Source organism: Schistocerca americana, chromosome 6 (genome assembly GCF_021461395.2).
Source record: "Schistocerca americana isolate TAMUIC-IGC-003095 chromosome 6, iqSchAmer2.1, whole genome shotgun sequence".
Taxonomy (NCBI): Eukaryota; Metazoa; Arthropoda; class Insecta; order Orthoptera; family Acrididae; genus Schistocerca; species Schistocerca americana.
The window spans coordinates 288,389,580-288,396,839 of record NC_060124.1 but is presented as its reverse complement, the minus strand read 5'-3'; the positions used below and the strand labels follow the sequence as shown (position 1 = coordinate 288,396,839).

At 59.3% G+C, this 7,260-nt stretch overlaps 2 non-coding genes and 1 pseudogene across 2 annotated transcripts; all 3 read left to right on the top strand.

Annotated features, from left to right (window-relative positions):
• The first annotated feature begins 1,396 nt into the window (after window positions 1-1,396).
• LOC124621029 lies at window positions 1,397-3,306 on the top strand. Its single transcript, XR_006980519.1, has one exon. It is a non-coding gene; the product is annotated as a small subunit ribosomal RNA (ribosomal RNA).
• A 351-nt stretch (window positions 3,307-3,657) lies between these two features.
• Window positions 3,658-3,812, top strand: LOC124620662. The gene has a single exon (XR_006980217.1). It is a non-coding gene; the product is annotated as a 5.8S ribosomal RNA (ribosomal RNA).
• A 188-nt stretch (window positions 3,813-4,000) lies between these two features.
• The window catches only part of LOC124621099, a 7,100-nt pseudogene continuing 3,840 nt past the window's right edge, over window positions 4,001-7,260 (top strand).

Here is a 7,260-nt window from a genome sequence, read left to right as displayed (position 1 = left end):
TACTGAATGATACATCGTGGTACATGTGTGACCGTACCACGACTGCGCCAACAACGGCGAACCATACGGTCCAAATATTGTGCACTCAGCTACGTGTCGTCTCCCTATAAGAGCTGGATTGCAGTATGGTATGCCGTGGATGGCGATCAGCATGAGCCGTCTGTTGATGTAGTGGCGCGTGTTGTCAGACGTAGTCGTCTCTTCTCACACACCGTGATAGCATGGTGCACTGCGTTCCACATCTGCGACATGCGACAGAGGCCGGTTGACAGTCGTTCGCGCAATGGACATCGCATACGTACGGGGGCCACCTTCCACGTGTTCGCGAAGCGTGCACATGTTGTTGCGTGTATGTGGGCAGACATAGTGTGTCGTGACACCTGACACAGGCATGCAACAATCGTTGAATTTGCAAATGGCGATGGACGTCTACGTTTGCTGGTGACGTTACGCAAATGAACAACTGGTAAACCGTTGTGGTGCGGTTGTTCTCGCTAGAGGTGAATCAGTGATGGCGACGATCGGTTGAGCTACCAACTGGTTGTTTCAGCGATACCCACCATGCCCACGAACGTGAATGGCATGTGGGTGTGAAGCGATACGCGGCGGTGGCTGGGTGGGACCGTCCCCGGCCGGTGAGGGGGGGCCTCCCGGCGTGCTGGCCGCGCGGTGCGTGGGCGCACGCGCTACAGCCGGCTGGTGGGGGCGGCCAGTGGCAGGCGCGCCGGCCGACGGAGGCGGCAGGCGGCGCAGCTGCGCGCCGGCGCACCCTGCACGCGGCGCCGTGCGGCCAAAGTAGGTCCTCGCGGGCCCGGTGCGAAGCGCGGTGGACATCTGCAGTGTGCTGGTCCGATTGAGGACTGTGTGCGCTGAGGATGCGCCGCCGCCCGGCGCTCGGCGCCGCGACGCCGTCTGCTGCTCGGTCGCCTCTGCGGTTCTCGCAGGTGGTTTGTATCGCAGCTGTGCGGACGTGTTGGCGCGTGCGCTGTGCTGGGAGAGTTCGCTTCGGCACCCAAGTGGGGCTTTTGTCCTTCTGTGGCGCTGGCGTTGGAGCTGCCGGCCACCGTAGGTGGCGCGTGTTGTCTCCCGCCGGCAATGCCACGACAGCACGCTCCCGGGCCTCTGTCGGCAGCGGCAAGCTCAGTTGGGAGCACGGGTGGTCGCACCTAAAGCGTCTACTCGCCAAACTCCGGGCGATTGCGCCTCTCTCGAACCCGACCAAGTACTTAGGACGGCGCTGCGCGCCGCCGGGACCTGAGAGGGTTTCGAGGTGTATTGTGCAGGGGAGCTCAGCCTCCTCCTGTTTGCAGAATAATTGAGCGGACGCTTGCATGTTCGCGCGGGCCCCCGGGACACACTCCCGGGCGGCCGGCTGCTCAGCTCTAGTTGACGCAGCTCCCTGGTTGATCCTGCCAGTAGTCATATGCTTGTCTCAAAGATTAAGCCATGCATGTCTCAGTACAAGCCGCATTAAGGTGAAACCGCGAATGGCTCATTAAATCAGTTATGGTTCCTTAGATCGTACCCACGTTACTTGGATAACTGTGGTAATTCTAGAGCTAATACATGCAAACAGAGTCCCGACCAGAGATGGAAGGGACGCTTTTATTAGATCAAAACCAATCGGTCGGCTCGTCCGGTCCGTTTGCCTTGGTGACTCTGAATAACTTTGGGCTGATCGCACGGTCCTCGTACCGGCGACGCATCTTTCAAATGTCTGCCTTATCAACTGTCGATGGTAGGTTCTGCGCCTACCATGGTTGTAACGGGTAACGGGGACTCAGGGTTCGATTCCGGAGAGGGAGCCTGAGAAACGGCTACCACATCCAAGGAAGGCAGCAGGCGCGCAAATTACCCACTCCCGGCACGGGGAGGTAGTGACGAAAAATAACGATACGGGACTCATCCGAGGCCCCGTAATCGGAATGAGTACACTTTAAATCCTTTAACGAGTATCTATTGGAGGGCAAGTCTGGTGCCAGCAGCCGCGGTAATTCCAGCTCCAATAGCGTATATTAAAGTTGTTGCGGTTAAAAAGCTCGTAGTTGGATTTGTGTCCCACGCTGTTGGTTCACCGCCCGTCGGTGTTTAACTGGCATGTATCGTGGGACGTCCTGCCGGTGGGGCGAGCTGAAGGCGTGCGACGCGCCTCGTGCGTGCTCGTGCGTCCCGAGGCGGACCCCGTTGCAATCCTACCAGGGTGCTCTTGAGTGAGTGTCTCGGTGGGCCGGCACGTTTACTTTGAACAAATTAGAGTGCTTAAAGCAGGCAAGCCCGCCTGAATACTGTGTGCATGGAATAATGGAATAGGACCTCGGTTCTATTTTGTTGGTTTTCGGAACCCGAGGTAATGATTAATAGGGACAGGCGGGGGCATTCGTATTGCGACGTTAGAGGTGAAATTCTTGGATCGTCGCAAGACGAACAGAAGCGAAAGCATTTGCCAAGTATGTTTTCATTAATCAAGAACGAAAGTTAGAGGTTCGAAGGCGATCAGATACCGCCCTAGTTCTAACCATAAACGATGCCAGCCAGCGATCCGCCGCAGTTCCTCCGATGACTCGGCGGGCAGCCTCCGGGAAACCAAAGCTTTTGGGTTCCGGGGGAAGTATGGTTGCAAAGCTGAAACTTAAAGGAATTGACGGAAGGGCACCACCAGGAGTGGAGCCTGCGGCTTAATTTGACTCAACACGGGAAACCTCACCAGGCCCGGACACCGGAAGGATTGACAGATTGATAGCTCTTTCTTGATTCGGTGGGTGGTGGTGCATGGCCGTTCTTAGTTGGTGGAGCGATTTGTCTGGTTAATTCCGATAACGAACGAGACTCTAGCCTGCTAACTAGTCGCGTGACATCCTTCGTGCTGTCAGCGATTACTTTTCTTCTTAGAGGGACAGGCGGCTTCTAGCCGCACGAGATTGAGCAATAACAGGTCTGTGATGCCCTTAGATGTTCTGGGCCGCACGCGCGCTACACTGAAGGAATCAGCGTGTCTTCCTAGGCCGAAAGGTCGGGGTAACCCGCTGAACCTCCTTCGTGCTAGGGATTGGGGCTTGCAATTGTTCCCCATGAACGAGGAATTCCCAGTAAGCGCGAGTCATAAGCTCGCGTTGATTACGTCCCTGCCCTTTGTACACACCGCCCGTCGCTACTACCGATTGAATGATTTAGTGAGGTCTTCGGACTGGTACGCGGCATTGACTCTGTCGTTGCCGATGCTACCGGAAAGATGACCAAACTTGATCATTTAGAGGAAGTAAGAGTCGTAACAAGGTTTCCGTAGGTGAACCTGCGGAAGGATCATTACCGACTAGACTGCATGTCTTTCGATGTGCGTGTCGTGTCGCGCAACACGCTACCTGTACGGCTCGCAGTAGCCGTGCGCCGCGTGCGGAACCACGCGTGCTTCTCAAAACTAACGCCAATGTTGTGTGGTACGAGCGCTGAAGCGCTGGAGCGGCTGGCCTGCGGCACCTGGCGCCTGGCGCCGGTTTTGAATGACTTTCGCCCGACTGCCTGTCCGCTCCGGTGTGGAGCCGTACGACGCCCATCGGCCGTGAGGCCGTTGGACACAGAACGCTTGAACAGGGGCCGCCACACGCCTACGTCCCGCCTATGCAACTGTCTTGAAAGAGACAGTGGAAACTAAGAAAAGATCACCCAGGACGGTGGATCACTCGGCTCGTGGGTCGATGAAGAACGCAGCAAATTGCGCGTCGACATGTGAACTGCAGGACACATGAACATCGACGTTTCGAACGCACATTGCGGTCCATGGATTCCGTTCCCGGGCCACGTCTGGCTGAGGGTCGGCTACGTATACTGAAGCGCGCGGCGTTTGCCCTGCTTCGCAGACCTGGGAGCGTCGCGGCCGCCTGTGGGGCCGGCCGCGCCTCCTTAAACGTGCGATGCGCGCCCGTCGCCTGGCGGTTCGCATACCGGTACTTACTCGGTAGCGTGCACAGCCGGCTGGCGGTGTGGCGTGCGACACCTCGTACAACGACCTCAGAGCAGGCGAGACTACCCGCTGAATTTAAGCATATTACTAAGCGGAGGAAAAGAAACTAACAAGGATTCCCCCAGTAGCGGCGAGCGAACAGGGAAGAGTCCAGCACCGAACCCCGCAGGCTGCCGCCTGTCGTGGCATGTGGTGTTTGGGAGGGTCCACTACCCCGACGCCTCGCGCCGAGCCCAAGTCCAACTTGAATGAGGCCACGGCCCGTAGAGGGTGCCAGGCCCGTAGCGGCCGGTGCGAGCGTCGGCGGGACCTCTCCTTCGAGTCGGGTTGCTTGAGAGTGCAGCTCCAAGTGGGTGGTAAACTCCATCTGAGACTAAATATGACCACGAGACCGATAGCGAACAAGTACCGTGAGGGAAAGTTGAAAAGAACTTTGAAGAGAGAGTTCAAAAGTACGTGAAACCGTTCTGGGGTAAACGTGAGAAGTCCGAAAGGTCGAACGGGTGAGATTCACGCCCATCCGGCCACTGGCCTCCGCCCTCGGCAGATGGGGCCGGCCGCCCGCGCGGAGCAATCCGCGGCGGGGTCGTGTCCGGTTGCCTTTCCACTCGCCGCGGGGTGGGGCCGTTCCGGTGTGCGGTGGGCCGCACTTCTCCCCTAGTAGGACGTCGCGACCCGCTGGGTGCCGGCCTACGGCCCGGGTGCGCAGCCTGTCCTTCCGCGGGCCTCGGTTCGCGTCTGTTGGGCAGAGCCCCGGTGTCCTGGCTGGCTGCCCGGCGGTATATCTGGAGGAGTCGATTCGCCCCTTTGGGCGCTCGGGCTCCCGGCAAGCGCGCGCGGTTCTTCCCGGATGACGGACCTACCTGGCCCGGCCCCGGACCCGCGCCGCTGTTGGCTTGGGATGCTCTCGGGCGGAATAATCGCTCCCGTCAGCGGCGCTTCAGCTTTGGACAATTTCACGACCCGTCTTGAAACACGGACCAAGGAGTCTAACATGTGCGCGAGTCATTGGGCTGTACGAAACCTAAAGGCGTAATGAAAGTGAAGGTCTCGCCTTGCGCGGGCCGAGGGAGGATGGGGCTTCCCCGCCCTTCACGGGGCGGCGGCCTCCGCACTCCCGGGGCGTCTCGTCCTCATTGCGAGGTGAGGCGCACCTAGAGCGTACACGTTGGGACCCGAAAGATGGTGAACTATGCCTGGCCAGGACGAAGTCAGGGGAAACCCTGATGGAGGTCCGTAGCGATTCTGACGTGCAAATCGATCGTCGGAGCTGGGTATAGGGGCGAAAGACTAATCGAACCATCTAGTAGCTGGTTCCCTCCGAAGTTTCCCTCAGGATAGCTGGTGCTCGTACGAGTCTCATCCGGTAAAGCGAATGATTAGAGGCCTTGGGGCCGAAACGACCTCAACCTATTCTCAAACTTTAAATGGGTGAGATCTCCGGCTTGCTTGATATGCTGAAGCCGCGAGCAAACGACTCGGATCGGAGTGCCAAGTGGGCCACTTTTGGTAAGCAGAACTGGCGCTGTGGGATGAACCAAACGCCGAGTTAAGGCGCCCGAATCGACGCTCATGGGAAACCATGAAAGGCGTTGGTTGCTTAAGACAGCAGGACGGTGGCCATGGAAGTCGGAATCCGCTAAGGAGTGTGTAACAACTCACCTGCCGAAGCAACTAGCCCTGAAAATGGATGGCGCTGAAGCGTCGTGCCTATACTCGGCCGTCAGTCTGGCAGTCATGGCCGGTCCTTGCGGCCGGCCGCGAAGCCCTGACGAGTAGGAGGGTCGCGGCGGTGGGCGCAGAAGGGTCTGGGCGTGAGCCTGCCTGGAGCCGCCGTCGGTGCAGATCTTGGTGGTAGTAGCAAATACTCCAGCGAGGCCCTGGAGGGCTGACGCGGAGAAGGGTTTCGTGTGAACAGCCGTTGCACACGAGTCAGTCGATCCTAAGCCCTAGGAGAAATCCGATGTTGATGGGGGCCGTCATAGCATGATGCACTTTGTGCTGGCCCCCGTTGGGCGAAAGGGAATCCGGTTCCTATTCCGGAACCCGGCAGCGGAACCGATACAAGTCGGGCCCCTCTTTTAGAGATGCTCGTCGGGGTAACCCAAAAGGACCCGGAGACGCCGTCGGGAGATCGGGGAAGAGTTTTCTTTTCTGCATGAGCGTTCGAGTTCCCTGGAATCCTCTAGCAGGGAGATAGGGTTTGGAACGCGAAGAGCACCGCAGTTGCGGCGGTGTCCCGATCTTCCCCTCGGACCTTGAAAATCCGGGAGAGGGCCACGTGGAGGTGTCGCGCCGGTTCGTACCCATATCCGCAGCAGGTCTCCAAGGTGAAGAGCCTCTAGTCGATAGAATAATGTAGGTAAGGGAAGTCGGCAAATTGGATCCGTAACTTCGGGATAAGGATTGGCTCTGAGGATCGGGGCGTGTCGGGCTTGGTCGGGAAGTGGGTCAGCGCTAACGTGCCGGGCCTGGGCGAGGTGAGTGCCGTAGGGGTGCCGGTAAGTGCGGGCGTTTAGCGCGGGCGTGGTCTGCTCTCGCCGTTGGTTGGCCTCGTGCTGGCCGGCGGTGCAGGATGCGCGCGCCTGCGCGGCGTTCGCGCCCCGGTGCTTCAACCTGCGTGCAGGATCCGAGCTCGGTCCCGTGCCTTGGCCTCCCACGGATCTTCCTTGCTGCGAGGCCGCGTCCGCCTTAGCGTGCTCCTCCGGGGGCGCGCGGGTGCGCGGATTCTCTTCGGCCGCCATTCAACGATCAACTCAGAACTGGCACGGACTGGGGGAATCCGACTGTCTAATTAAAACAAAGCATTGCGATGGCCCTAGCGGGTGTTGACGCAATGTGATTTCTGCCCAGTGCTCTGAATGTCAACGTGAAGAAATTCAAGCAAGCGCGGGTAAACGGCGGGAGTAACTATGACTCTCTTTCTGGCGGGGCTACCTGCTTCCGCCCAGCGTTTCTCTGCCCTGGATCGAGTCATTGGTCTGGGGCGGGGCACGCCGCCCGATGTCATCCTGGGCATGCTCCCGGATGCCCTTGCGTCGGTCGGGTCCAGGGGGGAGAGGTCGATCACCAGGACACAGCGGCCGCGCCAACCATCCAAGCGGCCGCCTGCCGCCCCGCTGCTGCAGAAGCGCAAGCGGCGCCGCTGGGAATATGCGCGGACACAGGACGCCTTCTGTAGGTCGCGTGCGCGTTGCGTGCGCGGCTTGCTGGACGGCACCCTGCTGCAGCCGCCACCCGACATCCCCGGTCTGCTGGACTTCTGGGCGGACCTCTTCACGAAGAAGCCGATCTCCACCGCC